This window comes from Labrus mixtus, chromosome 6, assembly GCF_963584025.1.
Source record: "Labrus mixtus chromosome 6, fLabMix1.1, whole genome shotgun sequence".
Lineage (NCBI taxonomy): Eukaryota > Metazoa > Chordata > Actinopteri > Labriformes > Labridae > Labrus > Labrus mixtus.
Genome location: NC_083617.1, coordinates 1249974 through 1272412, shown reverse-complemented (window position 1 = coordinate 1272412; position 22439 = coordinate 1249974). Strand labels below are relative to the sequence as shown.

General features: G+C 46.6%; 1 long non-coding RNA gene across 1 annotated transcript; it reads left to right on the top strand.

Annotated features, from left to right (window-relative positions):
• Positions 1–20784: 20784 nt before the first annotated feature.
• On the top strand, positions 20785–21404 carry LOC132975106 (uncharacterized). Its single transcript, XR_009673236.1, has 3 exons — positions 20785–21042; positions 21076–21317; positions 21368–21404. It is a non-coding gene; the product is annotated as an uncharacterized LOC132975106 (long non-coding RNA).
• The last annotated feature ends 1035 nt before the right edge of the window (positions 21405–22439 follow it).

Sequence of the window (22439 nt, the reverse complement as noted above, 5' to 3'; positions counted from 1 at the left end):
CCTTTATCATCTCACTCTCTACACATCTTACTGACTGGACCTTTAAAATTCAGGTATTGTGGAGCCCATCACATTTATTTGAATTCTACATGATGACTTTAACATGCAAAATGGAAAGAAATGTTTACCATCCGTTGAAATGGGACCATTTAAGCTGCACATTGAGGCAGCATTGACCTGTGTTGTCTGCTTGGACTATTAATAGGCTTCACTCCTTCCTTTCTTACTAAAACTTCTGTGTCGAACTTTTAAAGCAGTGAGATGAGAACATCATCCAAGGACGAGCAGGGCTGCCCAGCGGCATCACAAACAGAGCGTTTGTTGTCTCACACAGTCGACTAACGAGACACTTTAGGGAACCAGTCAAGTGTCCTTTAGTATCTAACACAACAACATGTCCTCTACTTCGTCAGCTCCCACTGGTGAACCGGTCAACTCTCCAAGCTGATCAATGGAGTTACTTCTGCAGTTATTGAGTGCCATGATTCTGGTATTTCTTTAGTGGAAAGCTGCTTTATTCTAACTCCATCCTCGGTTGTTATGGGAGTTTTTCTTGCAGAAAGGACAAGTTCTGTTCAGCTGCCTCAAAACACCAAACTTTTACAGAACATCGTGCCCTTGCTTTTTACCCACTCGATGTTTTCTGTACTTGTAACTGAGTGAATAAGTGGCTGATATTGACTTTGGAACAAAAATGTCAATGAAGACTGAAAGAAAACGCTGTGCCTACTTTTGACAAGCAAAATAAAAAAAAAACCCACCCTGGCTCAAAGAGCAGAGGGTGGGTATTGAACCTTACACTCATCTCATCAGTGAATTGAGATGTTAGTGCATGCTGTTAACAGACCGCCTAATCAATGACGGACAAACGCCAAAGAGCCTCAGCAGGGACGCCGCTCTGCTTCACTAATGGGACCCGCCAAGGACGCTTTGTGGTCTCTCTCTGCAAAGAAACAAAAGATGCCCCCCCCCCCAGCAAAGCTCAGTGGTGATTAAAAGGCCAAATTCTCCTTTGTCACCCAAGGGAGAAGTTCAATCTTTTCTCAGGTAAAGAGTACAATTAAAGCTCTGCAGTGGCTTGAGTTTAACTCACCAGTCTCACGCCTGTTTGACTTGTTTAATAGCACGTAATCATGTAAGTGTCCCTCCATTTGAATCGCCTTAATGAGAGTCATTTGAAGTGCTCCTTGTTGCATCAAGAGGATCTGCGTTGCTCTTTCGACACCTGCTGCCCTCGAGAATCACCGGGAGCCTTTCATGAATAAAGTCCACTAATAAACCCAATTAGCCAGTCTGCAGGGTTCCCATAGTAATCACCAGTCAAAGGAGATTGGGTTGCACTTAAGGCCAATCAAAGAGAGAAGCAATCAGAAATGAAATGGCCGTTAAGTCGTAACCTTTACATGGAGTCTTACCATCGCAGGAAAGACATTAACCATGATGCCAGTGAGGCACAGTCTTTTTTAACAGATGATAAGGTTTCCTGTACCAACTGTCAAAGGGCTGAAATGAAACATAACATTCAACATGCTCTGAAGGGGAGGAAGGCCTGGATGACTGTCGGAGTCTTAAATCTTGAAACTTTACAATCAGGTTCCATCGAGTGTGTGTCCATCGAGACATGAGCTAATCACACCTATTTGGTTTTTTGAACCAGGCTGTAAACATGTTAATCTCTGCTGTAAAAACAGGCTTTTTAGAATGGGTGTGTATGTGACTTCCTGTGCTTCTGCAGTCAGCCTCTAGTGGACACTCGTGGAACTGCAGGATTTTACACTTCAGCATCGGCTTCATTTTTTAACACGGGAGGATGCAGCTTGGTTAGAACTGGAGCTACATCCAGTAACCGAACACAGCACTCTGTAACGCAGTTTGTCTAAGTTTGCAGCTACAGACAGCAGGCAGTTACATTACGGACAATAAATTGTTGTCATTCATAATTACCAGCTGGTACCTGCATGACAGACATGGTTAGCTGAAATAACGCATGTGATCAGTGGATCACATGCGGCCCGAACCACGAGGATCTGATCCTAACAGAGCATCTGGAGCTGCTGCTGGATCTCACAAAGAGACTGAATTAGTTTTTTTATCTTCAACCTTAAAGGCAGGGTTGTTAATTTTTGAAAACAAGCATGATTTTGAAAGTAGCATTCCCTCAGTGCCCCGTCTGCACCCACCCCCTCCCCTCTGTGCTCCCTCTAAAGCCACGCCCCCTCACTAACATACAGGTCTCATGTCTCATTCAGCGGTCAGTAAACTCACAGTATAAACTCCTAAAGTCATCGGTGACTCGCTTTGAGTGTGAGCTAGAGCACGCAAGAGGTAGAGAGCGAGCAGGGAGACAGGGAGGCGTCTGATTGGTTCATCAGATTGGTACCTCGTGGCAGACATTGGTTGAAGTTTTTACAGACTTACAAACTGATACAGATGATGGATTTTCTTTGTTCCTTTTTCAGAGAACATGAGTTATTAATTCCTGTCAGAACCTAAAGACAATTTACACCAAAATCTTAAAAAGTGGATCTGGAAGAAATTACCAACCCTGCCTTTAAGGCGGAGGCGTCCCCCTTAACTATAAAGCGCTGCCTCATGTCAACATACATTCCTGAACTAGGTATCAGGCTTGGCTGAAAGTAAGAGCAGAGTCATGTTGTAGTAAACAAAGCAGCATTTGCAATGTTTCATCAATAGAGTGGCTTGTTTAAAAATCGTTTGCATAGATGCTGACAAGGCAGAAATGTATTTTGTATTGATTTTTACAAATTACAGAATGAGTGATTGTGCAGAGAAACAACTATTACAACGAGATCAGTGCAAATGAACGCTGTGTGATTTACAGCTTTCAGCGAATTTCCTCACAGCTTTATGTCCTTTATTGTGTTTTTCCGTTTTTACAGTTTAATACAGAATGAAGACGACCTAAAAACATTTTCATGGTATAAAATACTAAAAGATAGCTGGCAGATTCTTGGCGTCTCATGCCTCTTTTGACTATCGCAGAGAGTCTCAGCAGAGGATCACAGGATGTTGTGATCAAGGTCAGCTCTCATCCTTGCAGACCTGATTTTCCTTGTCGGTATTCCAAGCACCTCAGAAGAACGTTGGCAGCAGTTTTTACTTGGCAGATACCTCCCCGACCCGATAGGGCACATGGAAGAGACGCTCTCTGAATAGTCGATTCTTCAAACCTGTGGTCAGCATTCCACGTGCGTCCCTCGGAGCTAAACGCTCTTCCTCTCCTCTCCTTTTAAGCCTCTGACAGGAAGGATGTGATATTGCACCTGGCCTCTTTCATGGCTCCCTCCCCCCTCTCTTCGCCTCTGCCTCGATGTGGAGCTGTTCCACCTCTCCACACTAATTGTTCATTCCCTCCTTGCTCTGACACCTCCTCCCTGCAGAGCTCCAGTGCTCACGCCTTGAGAAAAAGAGGACAACTCTTTATTCAAACTGTTAAACAGATGAGCTCATAAGCAAGCCCAGCTCGGCTCCCCAGGATACAGAAAGAGTGAAACCAGCGATAAATCTGGTTTGATCCGGGCAGACTTTCAGCACAGCAGACCTTCCTGGTGCCAGAATGATGAACATAACTTCCTCCAGCTCCGCCGCAGTTTGTTCTGTGTTGTTTAATGAAGCACCAATCAGAGGGAAGCATCCTGGCAAAGGATCTCAATCAAACTTCATCTTCTTATCTAATGACTCCCTGTGGGACTAACAGGTCCTGGCCTGATGCACCCAGAAATCCAGCTCCAAGTCCGGCTCTTCTAACAAGCATCCTGGACCAAATGTGGATGTGTACTTGTTAAAGTGCGGGAGGGAAAATAGTTTATTCCTTAAGAGATTGATTAAAATGAGTCCAAGAAGCTGTAAGCTTTAAGGATTTTAGTTTTCAAACTAATAGTGTAGGTCACCCTTATAGTTAAAGTATTAGAGTACTTATGGTATCCCATTAACTGTATATAAATATGGACAGTGCATCGCCTTCCGTGGTAAGATTATAGAACCGCAGAAGTGACGCCATGTTTCCTTTGTCCTCCTCTTCTTTGACAACCCGAGCTGTATTTATCAACAGAGATGGTGTCATACTCCTTTTTATAGTTTTTTTTTCAAAAACAAATTAAAACTTCTCAGAAAAAGGAAACACTTTGGGATATAATCGCCTGGACGACTATAACCTCTGTACATGTGGCGCAACCTTACCGCTAGGCCGTGTGGCGTGTGTTTACAAAACAGTAGGATGTGGAGGTTATGACCTTTACTGCAGGCAGTCGTAGGTCGTACCAGTCAGTACCATCAGACGTCCTGGACGCCCAGCCACTACGATTGGACTGTGTCATCCCACAACCACCGCCCGACTCTCAGCCACCGCCATCGGATGGTGCCGTCCTCAACCACCGCCTAACGCCCAGCCACCACCAGCGGACTGTGTCGTCCCCACAACTACCGCCGTCCTCATTCATGCACGGCCTGCTCCAACCTCCACCTCACCGGCGAGGAAGTGTGGACAACAGGAACAAGAGGAATACAAAGGAGAAATCCTTCCTGCATATTATCACATAAGCACTAGTTGTTACTCGCCTTGTTATGGATTGGCACTTTACAAAGAATGATTGATTGAGTCAGCAGGTGGAGCCATTAGAGTTTTGGCTTCATATCTTGTAAGCTGTCTTGCTGTCCATCTTTTTATATTTTACTGACCACTGACTTACACTTCTCCATTAAAAGAAAATGGAAATGGCTTAACTTGAAAATCTGTCCCATGCCTTGTGTGCTACAAGCCTCGCTGGGATACAAAGCGACGCAGACCAATATGCCCAATATGCAAACTCTGCGACAATGGCGGCACCTTTTTAATGTAATTCATATCTCATCTTCAGTAACAGCAGAAACATTTTAATTAAACATCAAGAAAACTTGGGTTGCAATTTTCTGATAAGTGTTGAGCACTTATATTCATTGTTATTCGTCCTCTTGTCACATATGGGAGAGAAATGTTTCTCTTATCTTCTCTTCTTGGGTTCATTGTTTGGAAACAGCAGATGGACAATTATATCAGGGAGGGAAACATTTTCATTTAACAGCAGGAAAGCATAAGTTGATATTTTTTGATGACTTGTAAGTATTAATATTCAACGTTGCACGATGCATCCTGTCACAAGTGAGAGTGATTAGGGATTCATTATAAACGTGTCCTGTCAGTGCTCAGCCTGTTTACATGTGTGCAGCGGATCAATGCTGATTCTGCAGCACAGAGCCTCGGCCTTGTCGTGCGGCGAGGGAAAGGAGCGGGCAGATTAAAGCGGCTTTTGTCTGTGCGTAAGTGGATTATCAGCAGGTAGAGTGCTCCCTGTGTATCCGCGGCGATTGTGTTAGTGCACTTCCTGCCCGGCCGCAGAGAGGACCATCTGCCATTTAGCCCTGATGGATGGTCGGTCTCCTCCACGCAGAACACCTGCTGAATCCTGATCACGCTGTTGGCTTGTATAAGTGAAGTCAAGATAGCATCCATGTCTTACTGCAGGGGTTCAAACAGCAACAACCACACACACACACACACACACACACACACACACACACACACACACACACACACACACATTCATCCAAGCTGTAAAACAAGGGTAACAGATTTTGGTGCTTAAGAAACATGGCATCGCTCCAATGCATACTGGACCCGGTAGACATCAACAAGCCTCATTATGGCCTGCATTATGCCCATTGCTCTTTATTTCAGTGAACAGACTGTAATATTTTGACTGGCATCAAATAGACGTAACCGTGCCAACTCCTAACAGGATTGTGTGTCTTGAAGCATGCGCTCAGCCAGCGACACAGTACAGTATGTCGACTTCATGCACACAAGACAGAAACGAGAAACAGAAGGACAAACAAGACGAGCACAGCAGAGGGAGGAGGAGGAGGAGACTGAATACAAGATGCAGTGTATCAGAACCATTCAAAGGAAATATCCCACTGTACTAAGATAATCAAAGTCAAACTGGGACCTCGTGGATCAGACCATGGTGCATCTTTCAGACAGTCAGACACTTTAAAAGAAAAAGAGACAACAGCCTTTCATGTGACAGGTGTGGAGACAGAAATGAGAAGAGAGTTTATCCATACATAATAACAGGGAGAAGGAAAGAAAAAATCTTTGTGTGAGAGTTCTTTGATGACAAAATAAAAATACCACAGGTTGTCAAGTGGCCGTCAACGACTGCACGGTGTGAAACAGAGCGTTAACAAATGGAAATTACACGCAGGGAAACATTTATACTTTGGTGCATTTCAATATTCAAATGAAGTATGTGGGAGAAGCGACTTCATGACAGCTTATTTGTCATTTCAACATCCAGAAATAAACATAGGAACACTCTGACATGCATTTTGGTAACTCCTAAGAGCATCAATCTACTTTTTCAGATTTGTTTTTACTGCATTCAATGGAATAAAATAAAAATGGAACCATGTTTTCTCTGCACACAGAGAAGTCTGATCCTGAAGATCCTAAAGCCAGATAATCACTGCTGCATTAGAATCCACTTATTGTTTGTTTCTCACAATATCCTTCCACACATAAAGTGTGCAGCTTTGATTGTTGTCTGTTGGTGCTTTTCACACTTTGCACATAATTCCTGAAAACGTCCTGAAATGTTCCTGATGAGCTGCATGTGTGATTGCAAACATTTGAACCTTTCACTCTGACTTTACCTGAAATGTGTCCTGCCAGCAACCTTGTTAATGTTTCCACATGAAGTCAAGTGGAGCTGATGTGGTGATGTTTTTAACCTGTGATCGGCGTCACCCATAGACTGTGTGCTTGTGTCTGGTGCGTTCTCTGTGCATGTACTGAAACAGCTTCATTATGTTTTCTGTTCATCAGTGTGTTCTTCTACTCTTTTTTTTTATCGGACATGTAAACCATACATAGCATGGATTGACTTGCATGCAAAGTGAAAAAATGTTCATCATAGTGTTGGAAGTCTGTTGCTTCTTTTGGCATCGTTCTTTTTACGTCTTGACCCGCCTCCGTTGACCCCGAGTCCGTCTGTGAAATTCTCCGGCTGTGCGGTGAATGTGCAAACAACTAACTCAGGAAGAGTCTTTTTTATGTGTTTTATTTTGAAATTGACCAGGACGCTCTGTGCGTTATACTTGTCTGACTTCCAGTTTGACGCGTGCTTGCAGCGAGCTACCAGCGAACGTAGACCTGGAGCGTATTTGAAACAGGAACATTTACTAGAGCAACACGCATGGACTATTTGTCACTCAGTGTAGGTCTGTTTGTCCAATCACACAGCTTCTTTCTCAGCTTGCACAGACTTGGAGGTCCTGTCTAAAGCTACATGTGTGTTAGCTGATAACAGCGACTGCTCGCTCTCGTGCTTTATCTGAGCGAGTGTCACCAAAACACACTGCTGTATCTTTCATTATCACCTCCTCTACTGTTGTTACATTCAATACAACCTTCAGCTTTACATCCCTTATAAAACATTTTCATTCTCTGCCTGCTCTTTGTTTATTATTCATGCCCCCCCCCCCCCACCCCCCATAAAGATATTTGTAGACTTAACAGCAACTTGATGTGTGTTGAATCCGTGTCAGTCACAGAACAAAGCGTGTTTTGTTGCAGTGCGAGGGCTATTGACCCTCTCGGTGTGGCGGGCGTGCTCTCATACAGATCAGACGCCCTGATATCCACCAAAAGGCAGTGAGAAAGAAAAGACCCCGTCTCCTCCTGACAGCCCTCTCCCACCACTCGTCACCTTATCTCATCAAGCCTGTCAGGGAATAAATCAGAATACAGCCGACGCAGGGAAAACACACGCCGTGTCCTTTGTGACACACCTAACATTGGCTGATAATCTTGTTTTTCCATAAATGCTTCCATAATTTCATGCATGTGCATTTTTTAGATTGATTCCAGTCAGATGCACAGCTCTGGTTTGATAATATAGCACCTCGCAAATGATGAGAAATGCAATTCCATCATGTTGATGTGACACATTTTACAAATGTAACTGAGGCTGAAATCTTAATTTGCAGAGCAGGAGGACTTTAATTATAACAGGAAAAGGAGATTTGGAACGAGAGAGGGTTGCTGACTTCCTATTCTAAAGAAGAAATCCTTCATATCTTAAACTCGATGTTTTTAAAGAAAGAATGGATTAAAATGTGCAGGCTCTAGTGAGATAACGAATAAAATGGTACAATGGTCCTCTACTACATGTAGTTTGCAGATAAAACCACAGACTGTAAATATTAAAGGCCGAAGCCTGAGTGTCGTCTCTCGTCTGTTCCTGCAGGGGGCGCTGGAGTCCCATCGATGGCGGTCTCCATGCAGGAAATGCCCACCTGTCAATTAGGTCAGCTACGCGCCTTATTGTGAATAACTCTAAACATGTTAATCTCTGCTGTAAAAACAGGCTTTTTAGAATGGGTGTGTATGTGACTTCCTGTGCTTCTGCAGCCAGCCTCTAGTGGACACTCCAGGAACTGCAGGATGTTACACTTCAGCATCAGCTTCTTGTTTTAACACCAGAGGTTGTCGCTTTGGTAAAACCAATCAGACTGAGGAGTCACATTAAGTGTGGTCAGAATCGGTCAAAAAAAGCAGCAGTCAGTATTTCAGGAAGCTGCCATTGTCGGACATTTTTAGAAACCAGCTCCAGAAGATGAGCGAGGTATGGATGTCGGACGGAAGCTTTAATAATCTTTCTCATATAAACAAAAGTATTTTTGTGGGATGCATGCACTGATTTCTTTTGCTGACAATATCTCCTCAGGAAGTAAATGAAGGTTAAGCCCTTTAAGTCGGGTCGATGTCTGAGCTCTGTCACCTTGGATTTAGTATTCAGTCACTTTGAAGGAGCACACGTTGCTCAGAGGAGTGAGATGTCGAACAAATCGGTCGGTACTGAACGAAACACGAGGTGAGGATATCTGCAAGAGACCTGCAAGATGTACAGATGATGTACAGATGACCAGAAGATGAAGATGTTTTTGCTTCATAGACAGTCAGCTGACCCTTCAGATTTCTCCTCCTCTGTATTCCTTCGGTCGCTCCGATGTGTTTTTCTTCAGCTGTCCGGTGAAACAAAGAAAGTGGGCTGCCATCTTGCAGTCGCTGTGACATGAATGAAACTGTCCTGATGTGAGTGTGAGCAGTAAACAGCACCAACAATCAACCTGAAAAAAGCTTTATTTCATAGTCGCCTGCAGATGAGAGGGCACTTCAGAATAATCCAGAACTAACTTGCTTGCGTGTCCTTGTGTTTGCATGCATGCCAAATAGTCAATCACTTCCAATCATTCAAATGTCATCATGCATGTCTGGGACAGGAAGGTGAAGCGGACACGTTTGATTTTCTTTGCAGGAATTGGATTAAAATTCTACATGTTGTTCCTTTAATCTTAGAGCAGGCTGTGCTCCCTCCCGTCCTCTTTACCTGTTGTTTTGCTTTATGTTCCTCCAGATGAAGCTATCAATCCTAGAGGGCAGGATTGCTATCTCACCAGTCGGATACAGATATCAAACCCACGCCTGTGTGCATGCTGGAGTGTTGTACCGTTTCTGCCTCTCAATAATAACCGTAAATCTACAGCCCTCCATCGGCGCCGCTCACCGCCTCAGGCCAGTTATATTCTATCAAAACAAACCAGCACGGCCATTTCAGCCTTCCACCACCTGCAGAGCCTTTTACTGTCCTTCCCATGAGCACCGAGCTGCTGATATAACCGGAAAACACACCCACTCACTTTACTTTAGCTAACTGCCCACGGGTGGAATATTTTCCCCTGGAGCGCCGAACACACCGTGGACGGGAGAGCGAGGAGAGACGTTGTTTGCATTGAGTGCCTGAGGATTTTAAAATTCCAGATAATCAGAGCGTCAGTGAAACCTTCCAACGATGCAATGTAGAGTCTTACATAATCGATGCGTCTAAAGAGATTAAGGACCTGTGTCCACTGAGGACCGGCGCCTACAACCTCGGCTTCAGAGCGCTTCTCACCGGCGCTCATTGTTGCTAGGTTACCAAAGTTTAACTTCGGCCTCCCATCAGTCGTGATCGTTCGGTTGGTTTTAATTGCTCTGTGTGCTTAATATTTATTTCAAGGGAACATCAACAAGAAAACGTGTGTCACCCCCCGCCATTGTTGTTGGCAAAGCGGGTATCAGAAGCCCCTCCCCTTCTGGATGTTGATTGGTCGTTGAGGCAGCGGTGACATTGATGAGTGCGGCACTGTTGAAAGTTGAACTATTTTCAACAGATAAAACATAAAAGCTGCTTCGAGTCTTCAGACTTTTTTATTATCACGTGCATTTTTAAAAAGTAAGCCCAGTTTCTGAAGACTTTGAATCCAGTATTTAAAGTCCCGATGAACAGGAAGTTCAAGAGTTTCGATCTACCTGACATGCCGTGACGTACTTCCTGCTGAGACTAGTAAGAACCAATCACAAGCCAGAAGGCGGGATGTCAGGTGATTGGATCGTTGAAAAGTGGGCGTATCACAACAAACATGGCCTCAAAATCAGAAGGAGCTTTTTAATTGGTTGAAAATGAGTAAAAGTAAACGCGCCTGAGTGCAGGATGAGTCATCAGACAGTGTGAACGTTTAACAGGAAGTGAGAATAAAGTTATTTAGATGTAAACATTTAACAGGAACGCTGGATTAAAACCATTTCACGGGGACTTAAACCTCTGAATGCTTCCTTAACCCCGTTAGTTCACTCTAAATGGTACTAGTCACACCCAACCAGCATCTGAAACCAAAGTAGCTGTCATAAAAGCCCCCCCACATCTGCCCCCCCAAATCCCCCCAACCTCCACCCCTTTCCATCACTGGATGCCCCACAGATGCTTTCATCTTCCTGATCCGAGTACAAAGTGGATGCTGTGCTGCTGCTGCTGCTGGGACCGAGCCAGCCGAGGCAGGAAGGAGTCTCCACCTCAGACACTGACTACAAACTATAAAATCCCCCCCCCCCACCCTGACTCGACTCTCCCTCACTCTCCCTTCTCTCTGTCTCTGTCACTCTCTCTCCATGCTCATAAACACCCAGGCTTCCATTTTGCAGAAAATACATTTTGCTGTGCTGTTGGTTTCCCGGGCTGCAGGATTACAGGTTCTATCCAGGCCTGCAGATATACACTGACAGTCCAGTGTCCCACTGACCCTCCAAAGCCTGCAATTTAGCAGGGTTATTTATGGAGCGAGGAGAACACATCCTCCCTGCCTGCTCCTCTCTCTGCTTTCATGATGTGGACAGCAGCAGAGGCCCTTCACACCGCCCCCCCTCTCCTGCTTGGTGAGCGTGGCACTTTCTCTGTGAGCAACAATCCTATTACCCCTCTCCGGCCTCGTGGTGGGGCGATAAGAGCAGCCCGGCGCCCTGCAAGACGGGTAGTGCTGAGCCTCCTTTAGCTGTGGTAGGTGGCTTAACCATGAGAAGAATGCTCCGCCGAGCTTTCCCTCTCATCATTTCAGCGGGGGAATTAGCTTCTGCAAAGAGGTGTTTCTTAAAGATGAAATTGCCTGGAGGGAAAAATAAAACTCAAATACGTCTGTCGACAAATCTGAAGAATAAAAGACATCAACAAGACGTCGTGGTTAAAAAACAGGCGAGTCGATAAAGTCTGAACATCTGTGGAGGAAACAGAACTACTTTTCTGTTGTCGTCAAAATAAACATTCAAAAATAGGAATGTTTAGTTTTAATCTCATTGATATCTTGCAGTCGGGAGTCGTCATGGTGATACCCCCCTCCTGGATGGAGTCTAGACCCTGGTGGTGGTGCTACCCCCCTCCTGGATGGAGTCTAAACCCTGGTGGTGGTGCTACCCCCCCCCTGATGGAGTCTAGACCCTGGTGGTGGTGCTACCCCCCTCCTGGATGGAGTCTAAACCCTGGTGGTGGTGCTACCCCCCTCCTGGATGGAGTCTAAACCCTGGTGGTGGTGGTGCTACCCCCCTCCTGGATGGAGTCTAAACCCTGGTGGTGGTGCTACCCCCCCTGATGGAGTCTAGACCCTGGTGGTGGTGGTGGTGCTACCCCCCCTGATGGAGTCTAGACCCTGGTGGTGGTGGTACCCCCCCGATGGAGTCTAGACCCTGGTGGTGGTGGTACCCCCCCTGATGGAGTCTAGACCCTGGTGGTGGTGCTACCCCCCCTGATGGAGTCTAGACCCTGGTGGTGATGGTGGTACCCCCCCTGATGGAGTCTAGACCCTGGTGGTGGTGCTACCCCCCCTGATGGAGTCTAGACCCTGGTGGTGGTGCTACCCCCCCTGATGGAGTCTAGACCCTGGTGGTGGTGCTACCCCCTGATGGAGTCTAGACCCTGGTGGTGGTGCTACCCCCCTGATGGAGTCTAGACCCTGGTGGTGGTGCTACCCCCTGATGGAGTCTAGACCCTGGTGGTGGTGCTACCCCCCTGATGGTGTCTAAACCTTGGTGGTGGTGGTGCTACCCCCCTGATGGTGTCTAAACCTTGGTGGTGGTGGTGCTACCCCCCCGATGGAGTCTAGACCCTGGTGGTGGTGCTACCCCCCTGATGGAGTCTAGACCCTGGTGGTGGTGCTACCCCCCCTGATGGAGTCTAGACCCTGGTGGTGGTGGTGCTACCCCCCTGATGGAGTCTAGACCCTGGTGGTGGTGCTACCCCCCTGATGGAGTCTAGACCCTGGTGGTGGTGATACCCCCTGATGGAGTCTAGACCCTGGTGGTGGTGGTACCCCCCCTGATGGAGTCTAGACCCTGGTGGTGGTGCTACCCCCTGATGGAGTCTAGACCCTGGTGGTGGTGCTACCCCCCCTGATGGAGTCTAGACCCTGGTGGTGGTGGTGCTACCCCCCTGATGGAGTCTAGACCCTGGTGGTGGTGCTACCCCCCTGATGGAGTCTAGACCCTGGTGGTGGTGATACCCCCTGATGGAGTCTAGACCCTGGTGGTGGTGGTACCCCCCCTGATGGAGTCTAGACCCTGGTGGTGGTGCTACCCCCTGATGGAGTCTAGACCCTGGTGGTGGTGCTACCCCCCTGATGGAGTCTAGACCCTGGTGGTGGTGCTACCCCCCCTGATGGAGTCTAGACCCTGGTGGTGGTGCTACCCCCCCTGATGGAGTCTAGACCCTGGTGGTGGTGCTACCCCCCTGATGGAGTCTAGACCCTGGTGGTGGTGATACCCCCTGATGGAGTCTAGACCCTGGTGGTGGTGCTACCCCCCTGATGGAGTCTAGACCCTGGTGGTGGTGACACCCCCTGATGGAGTCTAGACCCTGGTGGTGGTGATACCCCCCTGATGGAGTCTAGACCCTGGTGGTGGTGATACCCCCCTGATGGAGTCTAGACCCTGGTGGTGGTGCTACCCCCCCTGATGGAGTCTAGACCCTGGTGGTGGTGCTACCCCCCCTGATGGAGTCTAGACCCTGGTGGTGGTGCTACCCCCCTGATGGAGTCTAGACCCTGGTGGTGGTGATACCCCCTGATGGAGTCTAGACCCTGGTGGTGGTGCTACCCCCCTGATGGAGTCTAGACCCTGGTGGTGGTGACACCCCCTGATGGAGTCTAGACCCTGGTGGTGGTGATACCCCCCTGATGGAGTCTAGACCCTGGTGGTGGTGCTACCCCCCTGATGGAGTCTAGACCCTGGTGGTGGTGCTACCCCCCCTGATGGAGTCTAAACCCTGGTGGTGGTGCTACCCCCCCTGATGGAGTCTAGACCCTGGTGGTGGTGCTACCCCCCTGATGGAGTCTAGACCCTGGTGGTATATATACAGTATCAGAGACTTTCTTTGCCGTGCTTTGAAGGACTCGGTCTGCTTCAGTAAATGTCCCTGTGCATGTGTTTGCTGCTGTGAGTCACAGGAGGCCCTGACACAGATAGATTTATTAAAAAGGCAGACGGCCTATCTCATCCTCCTCTCAGCACCTGAAAGGAAATGAATGTCACCTCATTGAAATTGGCTCGCTCTCTCACTGCAAGCAGTAATATCATTTCAGATGTCGATTTGCTATCCTCGGTCTCTTTCCCCACATTTTGAAAAACGCACTGAACGGCACCACAGGTTATGAAAAACTGGCTTCATGTGACCCTGAAACGTGTCAGAGGTAATCCAAAAACGTTAATCAGTTGACATCAATAGCAGTTAATCAGTCCATTCTGTTAATAACTGAAGTTTATATCAACGTTAACATGAACCGGTGTTACGCCTTAAAGAGTGTCCGTGTTAACCGGAGACATTCAGCCAAATGAGCCTGTGGTTGCCATAGTTACAGACATATATGATTGGTAGTTTTGATTGGCAATCGTTAGGGACACTTTCTGTCTTCAACATCTGTTGTTACCAAGACAACCAGAGACGCATTCGTCTAAAACACACCAGTTTACATGGTCACTTTTGAAGCCGTAACACCGGTGTTATAAAACAACAACACCAACATCATATTTTAACAAAGATGTGAGTTCTTAAGAGGCCATGATGACTTAGAGAACAGAACATTTTTGGATATAGCACCACTGTTTTCACTCTCAGGGCGTTCAGGAAGTACCTTCATGTAGGTCATTGGTCTCCAACCTGAGGTCCGGGACCCCTAAGTGGGGGCACCTGAGATCTCGGGAGGGCTCAGCTTTTCTTGGATACAAATAGGGGTGGCTCCAAGGAAAATAAGATGGGAACCACTGATGTGGGTCAAGCAGTATTTCACAATAAAAGCGCTCAGGGCAGAGACGGACGTTTTGGCTCCTTATTCATTAAGCTCTCTAAAGTACAGGGGGCGCTATGCTCTCACTCAGGTTGTATTTTATCGGTCTGACCATGAGCGAGGTATCTGAGGTTAAAGGTATCCATAACGCCCCCTGCTGGTCATTAATCGACTTAAGCGTTAGGCTCTTCTGTATTAGCTTCTCTTTTCAAACCAGAGAGTATAAACGTTTCTTTCACACCCTCCATACTCAAACTCCATCTGACACATGAAGTGTGCATTACATGTTTAGTTTGCGTCTGTGGATCCAGGTTTCATGTGCGTCAGCTGACGGGTGCTTCATTGTAACATTTGTAAGAGTGAAAGTGCTGACAGTGCTCTTAACCCTCATCATCAAAGCCCCTGCTTTCCTCTGAACCTGCTCCTCACTCAGCCCTTTATGTGATCATCAAACCCTGTTCAGCCCGCGTACACTGCGCCTAATTATTGCGAGTCCAGCACGAGAAGAAGAAGAAGAACGAGCCTCCGATGTTTGACTCTCACCCTGCCAGAGCGAGAAAAAAGGGAGTAGAAGAAAAGAAGGAATGGGTAATTAGGAATCTGGTCCATTTTTCCCCTTTTTCCGCTTTCACTCTCCTCTGGCTCACCCTGCTTCATCTGCATGTTTCAGAAGGTTTCTCCAATTAGCGAGGCAGTACCCCCGACCGCTTCTCCATCCGCCACCGGGGGGGAAAGCAGGAAGGTGTCTGAGGGAGGGGATGAGAAATCGGTGGGATTCTGGGAACAGTGTGAGTTTGAATAAATGGCTGAAATTAGCAGTTCTGCAGGATGGAATCAAATTAAATGTGAGGGATATTTGAAATGAAGTCTCTGCTGTATGTATGCATTACACTGACAGATGTCTTATCTTTGGTCTTACTGCTGACCTCGTGCACTTTGACTAACACCCCTCACATGCACTGTGCTCTGAGTGACGTCAACTAAAGCTGTATGGTGTGGATCCGAATCCCTGAGGGAACATATAGATGTCATAGATTCATGGAGGGTTTACCCATCCTTCAGTGAGTCATTGACTCCTTCATGGATTATCAGTCATCAGCGAGGACAGCAGCCGTTAAACGTCAAAGCAGGGACATCAATCTCATTGATATATCGACTGATTAAAGACATCTGAGTTTGTAACATCCACCGCAATACACACACAGTGTAGATGACAACCTCATGCACGCCTATATCTACACACTAGCATTAAATCCAGCCTCACACGCCATCTCATGTCTCAGTTTTGCAGAATCAGCAGCAGCAGAGGTGATGATGTGATGGTGCTGAGGGGGAGGCTGGGTGAGGTGAAAATGACACGAGACCAGAGGAAGGAAGAGAGGGCGAGAGTGGACCCTGATTACAGTGGAGGTTAATGGTGCTTAAGGGGGGAAAAACACAACAAATACTAAGTGTAATAGTAAACAGGAAGTCACAAACTGCAGTTCCTCAAGTGACCACTTGGATCTTTCTCCAAGAGTGGGTCTAAAAATGTTAACTTTACAGCAGAAATAAACATGAATACAGCCTGGTACTTAAAACAGTTTAGGTCTCTAGAGCTCAATGACAAAACAATGACATGCACACGTTGAAGTTTCAGCTTTATAAGTTTCAACTGTTTACATTATCTGAAGGCTTTAAAGGAGCAATATGTAACTCTGACCCCTAGTGTTTAAAATGCAGTCCAAACTCTAAACATCATAGAGAGCTGTCTCCCCCCGTCCTCTCTAGAGTCCATGCTCACTCAGGTCACCATGTGGTGGACTCTGAAGCTTCAGTGTTTATCCAGCTCTGCATGGGTCTGTAAACCTTTCTGTGTTCTAACCTCTCTCCATTTTTCAAAAGCATCTCCAATATTGATCCTAGTTTGAGCACGTTTCTGCTCGTGGAGCTTATTAGAAACATGCAGAGGCTTTTTAGGTCGGGTACAATCACTTCTATCTGAACCACTTCTCTTGCCCGCTTCCATCGCTGCAACACCTGTTGACCTGATAACTGCTCTCATATCTGGCAAACTGAGGGGCGTCCAAAACGGGGGCCGTGTGGGGGGGGGTGTCTTAAAAGCGCCTACCTTCTCTGGTCCAAACAAATCCAGAGCATTCAGGATCAGAATCTAAAGTTAGGAGGAGGACATACTGGCTGCTGCATTGTTGTCAGAGAAGCCAGCACTTCAACATAGCATGTTTCATGCTGCTGCATAATGTTAGCATTTATAAGCATGTATCCGGGGTTGCACCTTGCCTGCCCTTTAAATGTTGTTTGCAAATCCTTTTCCCTTCTAATATAACATATATTCTACCTATGAAAAAAGGACTAAAATGGCCTCACTTGATGCAGTCGACAAACCAACAGGTGACGTCACCGTGAGCTCGGTCGATGCAGAGTAGTGTCTTGACCTCTGCACGACAGAAGCTGTTCAGAAATGGAGCAATTTTGATGAAAACGAGAGAGAGAGGGAATAAAACGTTCTGGAACTGCTGAAGCAAAGGGAAAGCTTTTAAGAACAGAGATTTGATTGCTGTTATAATAGATCTTCCATGAGTCATTATTTCTTCATCCTCTCCAAGCCGAGTGAGCGTGAACAATCTCGACATGACTGCAGCCTCATGAAAACGTTTCACCATGCTCTAAGAGAGAAAAACCCTCCAAGACAGCCGTTTGGTTCACTTCAGTCATGCCTGCTTCAAACATCGGCAGTGATTAAAAAGGGTTCTTCTACAATTCACTCTGCAGACTCTTTTATCCAAAGTGACGTACATCAGAGAGTAAGAACAACACAAGCAAGGATCTAGAAAAAAGGGAACAATGTCAGTAAGAGCAAACGATCAGCTTTGAGTCTGATTGGACACACAGGTGCTGACAGGAAGTGACCAGAGGCAAAGCACAACATTGAGGGCAGTTCATGAGAGCTCTAATCAGTATAGAAACCATCTTATAAGTTGTCGTTATCAAACAAAAACCATCGTCATTACCATCATCATCATCAATAATATGGAGACCATCATCATTAAGTTAGTAGGTATTCATGAAAGAGCTGGGTCTTTAGCTTTTTCTTAAAGGTGCAGAGGGACTCTGCAGATCACATGGAGTTTGGAAGTTCATTCCACCACCGGGGGGCGACAGAGGAGAAGAGTCTATTCAGAGACTTAGGACCCTGTTGTGAAGGTTGGATCAGACGCCTTTCATTGGCAGAGTGTAGTGGGGGGGGGAGTGTAGACCTGGATCAGAGAGTTAAAGTAAGGAGGAGATGATTTTGTAGCTGTTTTGTAAGCGAGCAGCAGAGTTTTAACTGGTGGACACTGAAGTTCTTCTGATGGAAAAGTTAGGTGAGCTTCAGCTTAGTGGTCATAATGAATCCAGAGACATTATAGAGAAGCATTATCTTACATTTTCACCTGGAAGAGAGAGAGCGACTTCTTCCCCCGTCTCCGTCGCAGCTGCTTTTACTAGAGATCCGCTGTCATTGTTTCCCTTTTTTTCAGTTTCCATTAGTTTCCCCCTAAAATAGCAGACAGCAGCAAAAAAAGCTGTGAAGCTAATCTGCTCCCTCCTAGCTGGTCAGTATCAGCCCCCGTGCTCGCTCTGCCGCTCACTTTCAGCTGAGATTAGGATGTATGAATTCATCGGGCCGTCTGTGGCGCTGGAAGAATCAAATGAAAACATGTGAGCCGTCGACACACACGCGCACACGCTGTCGCTTTATATTTCTGTTGACCCCATAATTCTCAGTTGTCCCTGATTTGTGAGGAAGAATTGCTACAAAATCCCCCACCGCCACCGCCGCCGTGCATTCTTCCACAGACACCAATGAGAGGCGTATCATGGCTTCTTATGAATAAAAATAGATAACATTATGGGGGTTTCATTTCAACCATGTAATGTTGCTGTCATTTCTACTTCTCGCATCCCGATGAATGCAACGCCGGAGAAAATCTCCGCCCACATCCCATGAGGGGAATTTCATTCTCACGCGGCTATAAGTCCTGCGACATCCTCAGAATATGAAATCACACAGCGGGGGGGGGGGGGGGGGGGGGGGGGGGGGGTACGGGTGGAAACAGAAATGCCACTGGGTATAATAGGCAGACCTATTAAAGAACATACCGCAGTCAGGGGGAGGAGAGAGCGCGGCGTGGAAGGTCATAGTGGGGACCAACCTAATTTACTGGGGCCCCGTGATGGAGCCCAGAAACGATCCAGCGTTGTGTTATTGCAGAGGGACGGCCTCTCCCTCCAATGCATTAAAATCACGACTTCACTAATTACAGAACGACCTCCATAAAACCAGTACGGGAAGTTCCCTGCTGAGGCGTTCACCCTTTCAGTCAGCGGCGTCTGCAGAGAGAGAAATAGACTAAACACGACACGAGAGATTAACAAAGCAGCATATTAACCTTCAGGTGCTTCTAATTGTTGGGAAATTGAACGCAGCTCTCAGTGAGGGCCGAGATCAATATATCGAGCCGGCCCGGCTTACAACCTCTAATCCTGCAAATCTTCCTGAGGTCCTGGAGTGCTGTATTGAATATCTGAAAGACTGGCCGAGCACTGCTTAAGCATAATTTATGTAATGCGTCTAACTGTGTCCACATTCATCACTGTAGCGCCCGGTGAGCGGACCTTTCTCACATCAGGATGCAGCGCCGATGAGGATAACGGTTCATCCCATTTTAACTTTTTTTTTTTACTCTCAACCTTTTACAACAGTCAGTTTTATAAAGCCGTTTTCACACATTCACTCCTGATAATATCTAGATCATTTCAGGACGACTGCTCTGGATATTCTCCTGATCTGGTTGGTCACACATGCACCTCACAGCGGGAGACTGGAGGAGAAACTCCGGGTAAAGTCTGAGAGAAACATTCAGCCGTTTGCGATCACACAAGAAGCTCCTCCTAGAAACATCAGGAGTTTTTTAGGAGATTTCTGAACGCCCTGTTTGCTGCTTTCTAAAGATTTGTACATGCACAGTATCTCTCGTGTTCAGTCCCTGGTCTGAATAAGTAACAGTAGACAAAGACTCATTTAAAGGTGTTCATGGCACAGAGAAAATATAAAATCTCTTTTATCAATAGCTGAGTGGAGCCTGCACATACGCTCCGCCGCCCACATCCCTGAATGTTTATCATGAAAACAAACCGCCTCCTCTCTTCACAAGCTTTGACTCTGTGCTGATTTCAGAGGCAGGAACACTTTATATTTTCTCATTTGCAGTCATTAGAATAAATTTACAGATCTCACCCGGGGGCCATTTCACTTCCAGGGTTGAAGAAGAGGAAACAAAAAGTCACCTTTCAAATTCACTAAGAGGCTGTTGGTTGGAGTCCTGCAACAAAAATGCGAACATAATTTAAATGCAAAGTTACCGTCACATTTAACCTGAGAGTCTACTGACCCACAACATGTGAAATAAACCATCCAGTCCTTTGTTTGTGGTCTGCATAAGTCTTACAACACAGAGGAAAATGCTCTGTTTCAAATGTGCTCTCCTTGTGATGTCACAGTGGGATTCTGGTAAAAAAAAAATCCCCTCCCCTCCTGGTATCTCCACCCATGGACTCCACCTCCAGTCTAGAACAAAACTTCTGTGCAGGTCGGCCATTTTTATTCTCTCTACAGAGGAGTGATGTCTACAAGGAAAACTCGGGACACCAAAACGGAGCGTTCTGAGAGAGCTGGTTTCTACAGGGTCACAAACCTCCTCTGGTGCTTGATTCATGTTATATTTTGAACAAAGCACAGATGTTTCATTTAGACCACAGGGGACTGTTTGAAAAGGTGGAGGAGGGGGACTGTTTGAAAAGGTGGAGGAGGGGGACTGTTTGAAAAGGTGGAGGAGGGGGACTGTTTGAAAAGGTGGAGGAGGGGACTGTTAGAAAAGGTGGAGGAGGGGACTGTTTGAAAAGGTGGAGGAGGGGACTGTTTGAAAAGGTGGAGGAGGGGACTGTTTGAAAAGGTGGAGGAGGGGACTGTTTGAAAAGGTGGAGGAGGGGGACTGTTTGAAAAGGTGGAGGAGGGGACTGTTAGAAAAGGTGGAGGAGGGGACTGTTTGAAAAGGTGGAGGAGGGGACTGTTTGAAAAGGTGGAGGAGGGGACTGTTTGAAAAGGTGGAGGAGGGGACTGTTTGAAAAGGTGGAGGAGGGGACTGTTTGAAAAGATGGAGGAGGACTGTTAGAAAAGGTGGAGGAGGACTGTTTGAAAAGGTGGAGGAGGGGACTGTTTGAAAAGGTGGAGGAGGGGACTGTTTGAAAAGGTGGAGGAGGACTGTTAGAAAAGGTGGAGGAGGACTGTTAGAAAAGGTGGAGGAGAGGAGGAGAGGACTGTTAGAAAAGGTGGAGGAGGACTGTTAGAAAAGGTGGAGGAGGGGACTGTTTGAAAAGGTGGAGGAGGACTGTTAGAAAAGGTGGAGGAGAGGACTGTTAGAAAAGGTGGAGGAGGACTGTTTGAAAAGGTGGAGGAGGGGACTGTTTGAAAAGGTGGAGGAGGAGACTGTTTGAAAAGGTGGAGGAGAGGACTGTTTGAAAAGGTGGAGGAGGACTGTTTGAAAAGGTGGAGGAGGGGACTGTTTGAAAAGGTGGAGGAGGGGACTGTTTGAAAAGGTGGAGGAGGGGACTGTTAGAAAAGGTGGAGGAGGACTGTTTGAAAAGGTGGAGGAGGGGGGTGATATGTCCTCTTTAAGATAGTATTATAGCAACAATAAAGACATCAAAGACAATCATTAAAAATCTAAAATAAATGGTGATTGAAGTGGATTCATTTTTATTATCTATTAAATGGTTCTGTTTGTTATTCATTAAACAAGTTTAGTATTTCCATCGAGTGTTGTCCTCTCTGCAGGGCGACGCTGCCCTCCTGCCCGTCCGTCCAATCACAGGTCACTGAGCCACTTGTCATCTGCAGTGACGCCTGTGATGGAGAGGCTTCCCCTCGGGCCGCCGCTTTGTCTTTAGCGGCTCGATTGAATTATTGTGACACCCGGCGTGGATCCTCTTTTCATCGCAGCCTTTTATTATCGGCATAACAAACCGCTGATGAAACATTACAAACCTTCAGCGCCGTCTCTCGTCTACCCTGAAGTAATCGTGAGGTAGAGAGGAGCGAGTTATTGGTGTGTGAGCCTTCGGTGATTGAGCAAATTAAACGCATGTATTCAACATCAGGATGCAGCAGCGTAGTCATCGGATGAATTACTTCTGGAATTACACGAGCTACTGTAATCACATTAAACGTTTGGTTAGTGACTCGTGCTCAGTTGTCATGTTGACTCGGTGGTGGGTGGTGATATTTTTAACCTCTCGCAGGCTTTTTTTCGGCGCCACACTTTGCTTTCTATTCCTGGAAATGGAGGACGGCAGTTGGGAAAGGCTTTCTCCCTGTGACGCCTCGCAGTTACACTTTGCCATATATAATGCATTTTATACACCTTTGTTATGCAAAAGAGGCATGATGAAAAGAGTTTCATCATTGAGAAATGGAATTCCAGCTGCCCCTCCTCCTCCTCTGCTCGGTGCTGCTGGAGGTGCGGCGCTCGCACAGGCGTGGAAAATCCCCTCTACTCCAATCTTGTTGAGCTGACGTACTTGGCCTTTTTATATTTCATGTCCCTTTTCTTTCATGCATTGGAGGGATGGGCTGTGTAGATGCTGCAGGGGAGGGGGAGGGGGAGGGGGGGGGGGGGGGGGGTTCAGAGCAGTCA